We start from the raw sequence: 15,397 nt of genomic DNA, 5'->3' as shown, positions 1-15,397 counted from the left end.
GGATGAATTTGATTTGCAAAAGTGCAAAATTGATGCACATAACCTGTAAACTTATGTATTACTTGTATAATTTTGTTTTATGTCGGAGACTATTGGTTTCCATTTTCAATTCAAAACTATAAATGCTCATTTTAATGTTAATCAAATTAAAAATTGTTTTTTTTTTTCAAAAATTTTTAAAAACACATCAATTTTGCCTCTATTCATGATTCACCTAAATTTAAATCTAACTTAACCATGCAACGAATTAGTTATGAATAATTTTTTATTAAAAAATCTTTTGCATAATAATCAATTTTGCCAAACATATTTAGGTCAATTATTTTGTTAAAAAAAATCTCAATTATATAAATAAAAATTCCAATTGAAAGAATTTCCATATATGTATTATCAAAAAAAAAAAAAAAATAACATTCAAATCACATTTTGTTTAACTAATTTATTCCTTTTTTCCCAAATCGAATCAAAAAGTTTGTTCAGTTTTTTGAACGAATTTTTAATTCACGTGGATTTTTCAGCCACTTAAACTATACACAGTTTGTGTGATCTGATTAAAAATACAAAAAATGCCGGATTAAACTATATCAGTTTTTTAAATCGAATGTTATAAAAAAAAGACATCTTTTTTGCTCTCTATCCAAACTGTGACCGGGAAAAAAAATTATTAAAAAAAAAAATACAAACACAAAAGGACAACATCCTGAGGTCATTTATAGTCGAGGGCAAACTTTCAAAAAAAAAAAATGTCAATCAGATAATTGCACGTCAATCGATGAATATTTTTAGTTTAAATAAAATATCCCCATAAAATACACAAAAATCACATAAAAATATAAAAAAAAACTTGAAAAAATTACACAATTCTCTTGAAATCCAATTTTTTTCAGTCCGTCCACCAATTCCTCTACCAGGTATACTAGCGAGTAGCGTTGTGTAACTCATTTCGTGTTAATCCTTTTTACTTTCACATGATTTGTTGCCCTCGGTGGAAATATATGTATTTTTCTAGCTATGGAGACTATCGTCCTTCTTATCCTGCTCAGCAATGTAATATTTTTTTTTTTTTGAGGTTTTTTGTTTTCGGAACTGGTCGTTTGTCAGTTTATCCACATTATTCTTTGTTTGGTTGAAAAGTTTTTATATCAACTTGATTCCATGCAATAGTAGCCAACCTACTACCTATACATTCTATGGTTGCATTCTGATGACGTCCTAAATAACAAAAAAAAAAAAAAAATAACACTTGATGTGTGATGTGCAAATTAATTGAGAGATTTAAATAAAATTGCAATGCATACAGCTCTAGCATTTGAATTAATTGCATTTTTTTTTTCATTTCATTATATACCTTCACATGTATCTATGAGAGAGTGTATTTATCCTTTTCAAGGATGAAAATTAATTAAAAAATGTGTGTGAGCTGAATTAAATTTTATACAAAAATATAAAACAAAAGGTTTACTTTACTTGTATTATTATTTGTTCAGCTTTAAGTTCTTAATTAAGTCAGTGTGTGATGTTCATGATTTTATTTTTCGTTGAAGTTTGTTTAATCTATTGAGAGAGAAAGGAGGAAGGTTTTATTTGAAAACTTTTTTCAACCCAAAAAACCACACATATTTACATTTAATAAATTGGTTTGGAATTTGAGTTATTTTTTAAAATGATTAAGAGCTTCAAGCAAGAAATATAATTTAATTTACCTCGTCAAACATGAAGTCGTAAAGTAGATTTCACTCGAAAACTATAATGAGGTATAATAACACTGGTTGGCAAAAAACAAAAAAAAGTCGGGAGCAAGAACTTTGTTAGGTAAATTTAATTGACTTTAGTGTGCTGAATTCAAAACTGTTTACAGATTTTTTCTATAACGTCCAAAAAATTAATGTTCAAGTAAATTCTTTTTGCTGTTAAGTCAAAAATATATATTTTTTCGTAATATGTTGCTATTTTAAAGTCCAAATCAGAAGACGAAAATTGGAACTTGGTTAAAAAAACCATTCATTACTTTGAAAAAAAAAAAAAAAAAAAAAATTGCACGACTGGGGTCGCACGTACTTGCTCTTATGGTAAAAGTTACTCTAATGTTAAAGCTTTTCATTGAACAAAATAAGGTATATGATATTTTCACGGAATTTCATAAGTGGAAAAAAAAATAAAATCTTTTTTTATAAATAATTAAATACCGTTTTAAATGATCTTTTACAAAAAACTAAGTATGCCATTTTTTTTGTTGTATAAAAAGGAATTTTTAGAAAAAAATTTTCGAAAATCGTTAGAGCCGTTTATTAAAAAAATAATTTTTTATATATACAAAATTTCTAACATTTTTCAAAAAAAAAGTTGGTATGCTATTTTGAAGAAATAAATAATTTACACATAAAAATGGAATTTGAAAATTTTTTAATAACCCGTTTCCAAAAAATTGATTTTTCAAAAAAAAAATTTTGAAATATTTTTTAAAAAATGTGTTTTTTGAAAAATTAAAAATTTTTTTAAATAACGATAGCTTAAACGTTTCTGTACAAAAATTTTGGTCGAAATATGTTTTGTTGTTTACGAGAAATTCATAAATCAAAAAAACCATTCTATGGCAGGTACCGTTAATAACGGTTCAAAAAAATTTTTTTTATTTCCAAAGAAAGCTTTTGTGTGTTACACTACACACAAAAATTTTAGTCAAAATCGTTAGAGCGGTTTTTGAAAAAAATTAACTTTTCTATTTACGTTATATGAAAGGTACCGTTAGTTTTGGTCCTAAAAAAAAAATTTCAATTTGTCGTCTAGGGAATCACCCAAAACTGTTAACTACCAAGTTTGAAGGAAATCGCTTCATTAGTTTACGTGGTAGCTCGAGGTACACACAGACAGACAGACAGACAGAATTGCCGGACCCATTTTTTTGTCATTCTCCATCATCGTAATGTCATGTAAAATTGTTATCTCGAGTTCGATTTTTTTACGAATCCTAAACTTGCCCTATAGTACCTATATCGCAAGTAAAAAAGTAAGATTTTGAGGCATTTATCATTATTTTCTTTTTTCAATATCTTTGAGAAAAAAAAAAATTATTTTGAAAAAAAAAAAAATTAGATTAATAACAAGGACGTTTTAATATGGCGTTTCGAGATTGCATAAGTAGTTTTGCAAAAAAATACTTTACGGTGATGCAATTCGACGTCAAATGTACCCAAAAAAAAAACGCGTTTTTGACCTGTTAATATTTAAATATTTCAAAAATGTGACGTGCTATTGAAATTTTGACTTCGGATTCGGACTTAGCACACAAAAATTCTTTAGAAAATTAGGGTTTGGTTCAAGCACTTTTTTCGTTGCCGACCAGTGTAATCATTATAACAAAGTATATTACCGAACAACTTAAAAATATATAAACAAATACACATATAATATCTTATAGAAGTTTATAACCTATTTATTTTCAAGTTAAGACAAATTAAGTTTCAGTATGAACTGTCACACCCTTAACTTTTTTGTCACGCCCGTAACTTTTTGTCACACCCTTAACTTTTTTGTCACACCCGTAACTTTTTTATCATTCCCGTTCTTTTTTATTTAAGTGCAAACGAGCGTTAAAAAAATTCTTCATTCAAAAACCATTTGATACATAAAAATCTCTTTGGTTGAATTTCACTTTTCATGAGGAAATAGTAGTGGAAAAACGAATCTTCTTCAGATAAATCATTAAAAACGTTGCCTAGCCTTATTGAAATTCCTTAAAAAATATTCCTTCAGATAGACTCTCAACTGAATACCAACCTATTTACCTTGAACTTCATTGATATAAATCCAAAATTGAAAAGAGAAACATCCCCTTTTTTGACATATTATTTAGAATACATTTTCAAACATGGCTTAAAGCTAAAGCTAAAGCACAATCAATACGCTTCGTTAGTCTTTCACATCAGATAAACTTCCAGCAGAGTTAACATCTCTCACACAAAATATCTAAAACGTTCAAGATACGCGAATAACCTATAGGTTCACAAAAATAATACAAAAAAAAAAAAAAAACACAGCAATCATGGTGTTTTCGAAATTCAACATATAAATCCTCCAACCTTTTTGCATGACTGACAACGACATCTGCTTTGTTACACACGCATCACACAGAAGCCTATATCTTCAATTGACGTTTATAGTAGGTATATTTGTATCAGACAGGCATAAATAAAGATAGATTCACATTTTGGTTCCATGGTGCGGATTAAATATGTTTTCTCTTGAAGCTACAATGCCAATATATGTACATCCTAATGCTTTATCAGAGAATCATCCGCAGTTCTATACCTAAAGGACCGCATTTGCTCCAACAGTGTCTCTCTGCCTATGATGACATCCTTTCCCTATGTTTGCAGAGGAAATTTTCCATCATGAACATACACATCAAGCACTGAGCTCTAAATGGCTTCCGCGGAAGTTTGTCAACCAAAAAATCTCATGTTTTAATGCTGCCGCACATATCCTTTTTCTTTTTACATATTTTTGTACTCTTCTCGGTTTATCCTAATGGATGGGATTCTTATCCATTGAATCCTGCATTTCAAATGAATTTAGTACCTTTCTTATCAAATTGCTGAGCTTTAAAGAAATATTCTTAAATTAGGACAATCCCACTTCTGACCCTTTGAAGGATTTTCATTCAATTTTTTTTTTTTTTTACTTTTATTCATTTCATTGAAAAAGTTCATTGCTCCCGAAAAACCAATCTAAATCCTTTTGAACCAAAGGGATTTATCTATACGCTGTGATTTACCATTGAGCTTAAAAATTAATCGTTTGCAGATTTTGGAATTGCGTCAAATCGCATTGCATCATGCATTCATTGCAAAAAGCAACATCAATTGTGAATGCGCCTACAGACGAGAATTTCAAAGAAGTGGAAATCCTATTTATCCTATTCGATTGTTTCGCATATACAAACACACAAGAAGATGAAGAAAATTCAATTTACTCGCCAGCAGAAGAGAGTCAGTTTCCCCAGAACTGGACACAGAGTTAGAGACAGAGGAGGAAGATAAAAAAAAAATTGTATAAATTGGATTTAGCATTTTCATCCACAGAAGTCTTGTTTGTAGAAGTCGTCGTCCTTGTTGTCCTTCCTTATATATATATCGTCATCATCGACTATGTTCTGTTTGATTTTTCATTCATTCTTCTTCCAAAGAAAAAAAGGATAACCCTTCCTTCTATGTCCTTGACGAATGCATGTTGAACTTTTCTATGCGTTATAGATTGTCTGTTAGTCTAATGCTAATCAATGCAGATCGGTCAGAAACTGGAGTGTATAAAAGTTTGGTGAGGAGGAAGGGAGAGTACACTTCAATCAGGATACCTATCTTCTACTGGAGAGTGTATCTTTTGACCATTTCCTGACGAGGATGTGTCTTATGGAAATTGGAAAAAAAAAATATCGATTTGGATCTGGGAATCAAGCCTGTTGCTGACAAGGGACAATTCGACATTGTTGTGTCTGGTTTTGCATTATTCTTGTGCAAAAGCCTAAGCAGACAGATAGACGGTAGATGACGATGGACGACGCATGATTGTAACCATTTGAGAAGGTACAATATCCTTTTGCAAATTGGATTTTATTGAATGTCTGTTATGACAGATAGATAAATCGAAAGATACCGATACTTATATCCTCCTGGAATAAATCTTTATTGAATTTAATATCTCTTTCGCGAAATTATACAAAAAAAATATCGCACTCATCTCAGAGGACGAAGACAGACAGTATATCGACATAGATGAGGAGTGCCTGGAAATAAATCATGCTCGTTATCACACTCATTGAATCGATGTCACACGCATCCTCTCTTTGTGCTGAAGCACAACCTTCAATTTGCCAATCAATTTTATGAATATAAAAGCCAAACAACGAATAATAAGGCCATCATAATAATATGCGAACGAACAAAAGCCCGCATCAAAACCAAATAACCAAGAAGAAGAAATATTCACAAAGAACAATCAGAAATCCAGGACTTCTTGTTCTTGATCGCCTGCGGTCGCTTATCTTAACATAACTATAAAGAAACAGACAAGGGAGAACACAGAAGGACGACTATTACTGTGTAATAGGAGGGAGAATTATATTTTTTCTTTTTTTTTTCTTTAATATTTTTTCTTTCTCCTTGAAAATGGTTTGGCCATCATCATCATCATCATGGCAATGGCAAAAGGCAATTGTAATGGTTTCGATTAAATTGCCTTAAGCTATAGTAAATAACGCGGAATAATAAGAAGACAGTAGTCTTCTATTTCAATAAATTCCAATCATTATCTAGGAACTTAAATCAACAAAAAGGCACGATGATACCATTGAACGAAGTACACTCAGAAAAAAAACCAACAATTTTGAAATGAATGCTCAAGAGAGATATGAAAATGGCTTAAAGCTATTATGAAAAGCGAGATAGTGTAAGAAAAATTGCAAAATTGTGAACTTTTCTATTTTTTTTTTTTTAGAAATTTAAATTATTCATTATGTAAATTCTGTGTCAAGTTAGTTGATTTCAATAACACGTACAAAGACCTACCGCCTTTTGTTGTTTGTCATTAGAAAATTGTCACAATATTGGTTTTTGGAAACTACGCACCCTAAATTAATTTTCTTTTACTTACCTTCACGAAAGTATTATTTTCTAAATTTTTTGCCAAAATCTATTGTCGCTCTATGACTTTTAATAAACTATACTATTTTTACTTGCGATATAGGTACTATAGGGCAAGTTTAGGATTCGTAAAAAAAATCGAACTCGAGATAACAATTTTACATGGCATTACGATGATGGAGAATGCCAAAAAAGTGGGTCCGGCAATTCTGTCTGTCTGTCTGTCTGTCTGTCTGTCTGTCTGTCTGTGTGTCTGTCTCTATCTGGAGCTGCAGCCTAAACGAGTGAAGTGATTTTCTTCAAACTTGGTAGTTAGCAGTTTTTGGTGATTCCCTAGAGGAGAAATTGAAATTTTTTTTTTATGACCAAAACTAACGGTACCTGCCATATAACGGAAATAGAAAATGTAATTTTTTTCAAAAACGGCTCTAACGATTTTGATTAAAATTTTTGTGTGTAGTACTACACATAAGAGCCAACTTTTTAAATAAAAAAAATATTTTTTGTACCGTTATTAACGGTACCTGTCATAGAACGGTTTTTTTCGTTTCTGAATATCTCGTACAACATTAACCCGATTTAAATGAAAATTTTTATACAAAAGTGTGTAAGTAAAGATAATATTAAAATTTTAGAAAATTTTCAAAAAACGCATTTTTGGTTTTTTAAAAAATATTTCAAAATTTTTTTTTGAAAAATCAATTTTTTGAAAACGGATCAATGAAAAATTTTGAAATTTAGTTTTAATGTGTAAATTAATTATTTCTTCAAAATGGCATACCAACTTTTTTTTTGAAAAATGTTAAAACATTTTTATATATAAAAAATAATTTTTTTAAAAAACGGCTCCTACAATTTTCGAAATTTTTTTTCTAAAAATACCTTTTTATACAAGAAATAAAATGGCATATTGTTTTTTTTTTTTAAGATAATTTAAAAAGGAGTTTAATTAATTATAAAAACAGATTTAATTTTTTTATACTACTTATGAAATTTCTTCAAAATATCAAATTTTAAATTTCTTGAATAAAAAGCTTTTACATTATAGTTACTTTAAGCATAAGAGCAAGTACGTGCGACCCCAGTCGTGCAATTTATTTTCTTTTAATTACAAAAACAATTGTTTTTAATGTTTTGAACTGTAGACCCAGAAATGTGCAATTTCTGTAATAACCAAACATTTTTAGGATATATTTTATTTATTTTTGCAACCGTTTTAAAAAATTATTTCGCTAAAAATTTGGAAACCCATTTTTAAAAGCATACTTGGCAACACTTAATAACGAAATTTCCAAACCATTCATCAACCTATTTTCAAAACATTGATTAAAAAATGTGTTTTTTGAAAGTCAACTAATCGTTGGATGGAAATTCGATGAAACATCCCTGAGGTACATTCATATCGTCGGCGTAAAGCAAAATTGTTCTAAATCCACTTTTTTACCGAAAATGTGTTAATGATGCAGTTTTACTAATTTGAGGGTGCTCTTTCCGAATTTGAAAACCGTTTTTGTCAAAAAAATCACAAGGATTTCAATTTCCCGCGATTAAAAATTTGAAAATTGTGTCAACAGTCATTGAAATTGTTGTTATCTAATTTTCGACTGAATAATCGCGCGATCAAAATCGCATGTGTGGGCCAAGCCTTACGCTGACGATATGTATATGGGTAAAAATCATGGAGGTGAGAAATTTGAGGTCCGAATGATTAAAAAATCAACTTTCTTTTATGATAAAAATTTCATGCTCAAATTTATTGGTTCATAAACCCGCAGAGCACTAAAAGTGTATTCTTCAATTTACCGCCAATAATAAATATAGTTTTGGACGAATGTTAACCGAAATGTTGGTGATCTCTAAAAAACGACATTAGATGTCAAGAAAACGTATCTATTTGATTGATAAATTGTTATATTAAAATAGCAGGCCTAGTTTCTTTTATTTTATTTTATTTTATTTTATTTTATTTTATTTTATTTTATTTTATTTTATTTTATTTTATTTTATTTTATTTTATTTTATTTTATTTTATTTTATTTTATTTTATTTTATTTTATTTTATTTTATTTTATTTTATTTTATTTTATTTTATTTTATTTTATTTTATTTTATTTTATTTTATTTTATTTTATTTTATTTTATTTTATTTTATTTTATTTTATTTTATTTTATTTTATTTTATTTTATTTCGTTGTTCAAGGACCAATTTCTATACAAAAATATAATTTTCCATGTAAGAAAAAATTTGGCAATTCTTTCACAAATTACTGAACTTAGCTATGTTATTAAAACCAATTACCTCAGAAGCTATCTCATAAAAACTTTATTTCTATTTTAACGTAAGTTTTGAAAAGTCATAACTTATAGCTAAGAATTTAACTTTGAATGTATTTCGAAGTCAGTGCAATATGCCTGTAAAAGGATTTTTCATTAACGATGTGGTCATCATCGACTTCAATAAATGACCGGCAGATTCGTCTCTTGATTTTCAGGGTGGATTTCTGCTAGCCTGAACCTACTTTCCTAGTTCATATAAAACACTCATTTTTTCAATTTCTTCGTTGTTTTGCAAGAAGCCTGTTTTGTTTGCCTTACTAAGCTTTCGATCTTGAACAATAGCAATTTTTCCACCTAATTTTCGTTAACTTGGCCTCATACTTAAGTTTTGGTATCAAGTTAAATTCTTAAACTCGTTGTTATTATCAGCGATTTTCTGAATGATGATGAAGAATAAAAGGTTTTTAAAAGTTTAACAGCTTCAACCCTTGTTCGTTAGGATGTCTAGCACTTCAATCAAATTTCATGCAGTGTAGTATTCCTGTGGCTAGTGAGAATTCTGTAATATTTACCATTTACCATACGGTGCTGCCTAGTATATTGGTGGTGGTATGCTGTCCTTGATGGCTAGGCGATTCAACGTGCAAACCATGTCCGCTGCTTTTCACATGGTCGAGTCTTGGTCGTCATCGTCGTCGTTTTGATCCTATACAGACCTACACATTTAATTTGCATAAACATTGTACGAAATACAAAACGGAACATAACACTGCACATTTTTACTACCTGCAATGGGAACTACTTGCAAGCTGCAGCAAGTGCCAAACTTTGTATGTGCTATTGTTGTTCCAAGTGATGGTCATACCGTATCCTAGTCGAGTCGTTCGTTGATGTGCGTCAGTTTTGTTTTGCCTAATCTTGGAACTTCAATCGAATTTGCAGAGTATAATTCCGTGGGTTTCGGTCTGCTCACGCGTCACTGGACATTTTAAAAACATGCTCAAAGAATACCTCTAAAGATAGAGGAGCTCTGCTTGCATACGATGACCGTCAAACAAAACAGAGCCACAACATTAACTTTTTGTCATGATATGAAATCGATTCGTTTGCTTAACCATACAGCACCCATCCAGTGACCATACCACATCTTACTTTTTGTTTATGCGAATATCGAACCACACAGGAGCAAAATGAGGTAAAGTAGGTATAGAATCACCGCAATAATGTCCTTCGTTGGAAAAGCGATAAGGCAAAATATTGGTCAGTAAATTTTGAAATTGTTTAACAAAAGGAATTATGATGATGGTAACATCTGTCGAATAAATTGATTGACATTTACCTCGTTTGACAGTCCTTAAGCTTAGAAATATTATGCCCCCAGTTTTGAATATTCTCCGGAGTGTCCATTCAAAAAACCAATCAAAAATGCAAATTGTAAATTAGTAAAACTATGATTTTCGTAAGCTAACAATTATGTAGGGAATGATAGGTTTTAAACGCTATAATTGAGTTGGTTGCTCTTTATAGAAACAAACCCAGTTAATATGAACCAAATTTGTACAGCCCTTTTCTCATTAAGGTTTTTGTGTGATAGATTGAAAATAGCTTGAATCCTAACCTAAGAAAATTAAACAGGATATGGTAGTGACATTTTTGGTAATTTAATTTGGAATAATTTTTAAAATAATAATTCTCCAAAGCTAATAATAAATAGATAATAGATTATCCCTTTATAGTCATGACCTCAATATTATTCAAATTTAAGTCTAACATAAATTTTCCTTGTTTACATCATCATTTGACTTTTTACCTCAAAAACAGAAAATCAATTTATTTTCTTTGTAAAATATACTTCCTTTGCCAAAACTCTATCTATACTTCTTAGTAAACTTCAAAAAACTTTTACCCTAAATCATAAAAGCGCACTAAGTAAAGTTTAAAATAATATTCGATTTTAAACTTGCATCAACTCCTACACACCCAAATAAATAATCCATTCCACAATACGTCATTTGCAGCAGAAGTACAACCACCAACAGCAATCTATACATATAAGAAACATATCCTTCCTTATCCTTAGACAGAATAACAAGAAATCAGTTCAAACAAATGAAAGAAAAAAAACAACCCAAGAAAACACAACAATAAACAAGAAAAAATAAAACTGCTGATACCATCAGCAAAAAAACAAAATCCTTTCTTTTTCTCCGGAACCGAATTCCGAATTTAGCTCGTAAATATCCCCACTGCCAGTGCTAAAAAAGTGCAAGAAATAAAACAAGAAATTTCAATCGAAACTTGAACATTCGATTTAATTTTATAGACCAACAACAACTTTTGCAGCAGCAGTCAGCAGCACTCAAATTGCTCCTCCATCTTCCACAGATGCCGTCGCTGCTCCTCACAAAACAGTTTTCGACAACGATTTTCCATTTTCAGAAAAATTTAGGCTTCACAAAAATAGAGACGATAAAAAAAGGAAATAATTGTTGAAAATGTTAAGTGTCGGCGCCACACTCCTTGACACAATTGCTGCATACCAAAAAGAAAAAAATAACAACAACAAAAAAAGTGTTCTAGGTATCAGTACGAGGAGGCGCGAGTGTTTATTTAAGAGTTAAATAATCTTTCCACTCTTCTCTCCACTTTTTTGTGGATTTTTTGGTTTATTGCCAATGAATCGATGTTGAAGTACTTTTACACCAAATTTTATTGCAAAGTCAATAAAAATCATTCAGCCTGCCACAGTGAGTCGCATACATAAATTTTCATTCGACTTTAACTTACATCGACACGGCGGCCTTCCTTCTCACGATGACGACAATTATGTAGACGTTGACGCCGCCAACGACACAACACAACGGCAACGCGCAAGCAGACACGCTTGATAATAAATTTTCGGTTTTACAAGAAAACGATGTCGAAACAACTTCATTTTCGAAAACCGACACTGTTCGAGAGGTTTTTATTGCTTTCTCCGATTCGTTATCTGCTGAAAAAACACGACGGAATCAGTATGTCACTAGGAATGTCCTTTTTTCACACAACTCATCTTGCACTTGCTCTCTTCATGTTGTTGCTCCTGCTGCTGCTGCTACTATTTTGTTTCTGCTGCATGTAGTATGTCAGATCCAAAACAACAAACAACACTTTGCTCCGAGATATTATTTCTGCTACGTGTTCGATTCTAGCGGAGCACGAAGAACAAAAAAAATAAGCAGTGTACCACTCACATATCTGTTCTACGTGCGCCCCAGGATAAAAGGACATAAATTGGATTTTTTATATGTTCCCATGCGGAGTGTTTGGAAAAATATCATAACCTTGTTGATGGTGCATAAAAAGAAGTTTTAGGAAATCGTTCTTTTTTCACAGTTTTATGCGTTTTTAGCAAGTATTGGATTTAAGAAAATAGGATTATGAACTGTACAATCGATATGGCATGATTTTTGAAGAATCTGAATGGGCTATTAGCTATTCCTCTACGTGAACAAGAAAAAAGCGGCCATGTGAAGTTCGCACCTCCAAATGCTATTTTTTTTTTTTTCAAACCTGTCTGGTTTGATTGTCCAAGATTAGCCCACGATAGCCCAAGTTTTTTTTTTTGCTACCCACTATATTAGTTCTAAAATTATAATTCTATAATTATTTTTTTTTTCCACCTCAAAAATTAGAAAAATATTTTTTTTTATTCAGTGTAAAAATTGTTGGTTTTGCACTGTGGTTCCTTTGCCCAAGGTTATTTTCACTATCCTACGCTTAGTTTTGAAATTATAAAAGAATTAGTTTTTATTCACCAAACAAAAAAGTACGCATACACCACAGTGACCTTTTAAATTTATAATTTAGAAAAATTAAATCCACTGGTGTGGCATTCCGATTCAAATGTTATTTATTTGACTTAGAATTGTAACTTTATTGAATGTAGTCAATATAACATTCCTGTGAAGAAGCTTAAGTAGTTTATTTGTTTCATTACACCTTAAAAACCACAACATACAAATATTTTTTGAAGTGTAAAAATCATTATTTTTTTTGGTTTGCCATATAAGCACCTAAAACAGCTACATGCTAAGTAAAATTTATCTAAACATTTTTCGAAAGTAACAATAAATATAAAATGGCGTGAAGTGATTTCTTTTTTCAGTACCTACACGAATAAAATTTTGTAAGACCTTTCTGGACTATCCTTGGTAATTCCAACTAATTTTATCACATTTTTTTCGGAACAAACTTCGTTTTATTAGAACCATCAAATTTGAAATTTGGGACACATCGTCGGCGTAAATCAAAATTGTTCTAAATCCACTTTTTACCGAAAATGAGTTAATGATGCAGTTTTACTAATTTTAGGTTGCTCTTTCCGAATTTGAAAATGAATATTCTTTATAAAATAGTGGTGATATTATTTTTTCTATTATAGTATCACCTATTTGTTTTGTTATTTTCTTAGAAACTATGTAAAGTAAAATCTTATTGCCGATAAAATTTTATCAGTAAATCATAAATTTTACTTCGAAAAAAACACAAAGCGCCTTTAAGAGTTTTTTATTTAATATTTTTCAATAATTTGGAATGAGAAATTGATATATGAAAAATTGATATTAAAATATAAAAAAAAAATTCAAAAATTTGATATTTAAATATCATACTGATAATAAAAATATTGTTTTAACATTTTAATTATCATAAAACACATTTTATAGAGAATTTTTTGCTGATATTTAAAAAATACTAATTTGATATTTAAAAAATGTTAAATTGATATGGTTTTTTTTTCGGTGTAGCCTTTTGAAAATGAGCCCGAGTATTCTTGATTATTCTAAGTCCACTTTTTATTTAAGGAAAAAACATACTTGTATAGTAATTGTTCTATATTCAATTTTGGGTTTTTAGTTTTAAAAAATATTTAAAAATGGTATGCACCTCCTACTTATAAGGTAAACTTATATATTTTATTCAAGAGAAAAGAACAAACTTTATAAAAAACATAACTTGAATGGCAAACGAGCAGAAAATTGTCGCTTTAAACCCATTTGAAACTTAAAAATCGTCCCCTGTAAAATTAGCTTTTTGTGACTTAGAACAATTTTGCTTTACGGCGCGGCGACGACATGTTAAAATTGACCTTTTATATACTTGGTGAAAATTTTGTTAGAAAAATATGATTCAAATTTTTTTTTTTTAATTTGGTGGATTTTGATACTTGAATTTTTCTTATAACATCTAACTTTAGCACAAAACTGTAAAAAGCTTAGAAAAAAAGATTGGAACAAAATTTATTAAAATAAATATATAAGAAAAAATAAATATCCAATTCATCAATCAATTTAAATTTTTATTCTGCAATTCGTTCTCCTTCTTTTTTACTGACCACGACGATTGTCATAATCTTTGAAGGAGTCCCCAACTTTTTTTATTCACTTCAGTAGCATTCCATGAAAAATGTTAACTTTTTATAATTAGGAAAAAGAGTAATAGGTGGGATTTATTGCAATGAAAAACTTCTTTAGAGGCAGAAAACTCTTTATCAAGAGTTAACAAGTGTTTGCGAATTTAACTCCTAAATAATATTCACCTAGCTAAACTTTTCATCAAGTTTTAAGTAAAAATAAACGCTTAAACGTGGTGGACTTAATGTCGCATACGTTACGCAACATATGTATCTAATTTATGGTAACTATAGGTATTTGTCAAATTCCGACTTGTGGACGCTTCATTACATAGAAGGGATAATATAAAATTATTTCTAAGTGTTCAAATCGATCTTAAAACTGTTACAGCATTTAAAATCCATTTCAAACACTAAAAAACATGCAAACATTTCATATACGTTACAATGGAAATCTCCTTCACAGGTTTTTCTAAATATTTACAAATGCTTATTTCATTATGTTTCTGTTTTGTTAAATGTGAGAACTTTTGAATACGTAAACGACCTATTTTTAAATGATATACCTACTATCTATGTGATCAAACATTGAAAAAAACATAAACAAGTTCAAACAACCAATACGCTAGGAAAATGTGAATTTCAATTTTTTTCTATAAAATATTTTTATTGCAGAAGAGAGCGAAAGTAAGAAATCCTTCATTTGTTATCAGTACAGTTCCATCTGAATGCGGTCTGGACGAGATGCAATGTTATATTTATAATGCTAACTCTATGGCATGTCGTCCTTGTGTTTTATTGTTGTTTCTATCATGATCACGATCATATACAGGGTGTCCCAAAAGTAATGGATCAAACGAAATATGCTGATAGGCCAACTTTAGGGCTCTCAGAATTTGGTAACTTGTTCATCCCAAATCCTTACGGTTTTCAATTTAATGCAGTTTTTGTGAATTATCGAAAAATCTCGACTTTGCAACAGTATTTTGCTTCCTCCGGTCATAATTAATTTTTGTTTTTTACAATTCTTTCACTAAAACATTGGCTAATAAGAATAAATAATTATTTAATCAAAATATTTTTTATTTCA

This window comes from Episyrphus balteatus, chromosome 2, assembly GCF_945859705.1.
Source record: "Episyrphus balteatus chromosome 2, idEpiBalt1.1, whole genome shotgun sequence".
Taxonomy (NCBI): domain Eukaryota; kingdom Metazoa; phylum Arthropoda; class Insecta; order Diptera; family Syrphidae; genus Episyrphus; species Episyrphus balteatus.
This window is presented reverse-complemented; position numbering follows the sequence as displayed.